The sequence below is a fragment of the Penaeus monodon genome, chromosome 25 (assembly GCF_015228065.2).
Source record: "Penaeus monodon isolate SGIC_2016 chromosome 25, NSTDA_Pmon_1, whole genome shotgun sequence".
Taxonomy (NCBI): domain Eukaryota; kingdom Metazoa; phylum Arthropoda; class Malacostraca; order Decapoda; family Penaeidae; genus Penaeus; species Penaeus monodon.
This window is the reverse complement of record NC_051410.1, coordinates 34,689,262-34,689,768: the sequence shown is the minus strand read 5'-3', so window position 1 is coordinate 34,689,768 and position 507 is coordinate 34,689,262. Positions and strand designations below refer to the sequence as shown.

Sequence of the window (507 nt, the reverse complement as noted above, 5' to 3'; positions counted from 1 at the left end):
TCATATTGCAAGATCTCTGATACCCCCTAGAGTTTTTAAGATGATTCACTGAACCCCTGCAGAGATTTTGATATTAAATTGTTATCTATTATGATTCAGAAGATTTAATTAGTTCCCAGAATAACATTAAAAAATTTAAGATTTCAAACTTTATAGATTATAACTCTTAGATACATTTGTTTAACAATAAAATCTAGATTTCACTTTATATTAACGATTTGCCTAATTGATGAAGGTTCATTGGGGAAACTCAAGTAATAACGAACTTTGTCTCATGATTTGCATTTTTATTTTTGTTGCTTTGGAGGCTAGATTTATTGTTTTACTAATGTATATCACGGTCTTTTACTGTACGATTCCTTATGTTTTGTTTCTTTTATATAAATATTTTCAGGTTCAGTTTTCTTTTGTTGCTACATTATATACTCGCGCACACACACACATCTCTCTATGTGTGTGTCATCTGTCAAACACCGCCGGTATGAGGTGTGAAAAAGCTTACCAGCT

The 507-nt window shown here is 31.0% G+C and overlaps 1 protein-coding gene across 1 annotated transcript in view; it reads left to right on the top strand.

The window, feature by feature from the left end:
- LOC119589177 overlaps positions 1–507 on the top strand; it is a 57,061-nt gene that overhangs the window by 51,458 nt on the left and 5,096 nt on the right. The gene's annotated exons all lie outside the window — the stretch shown is intronic.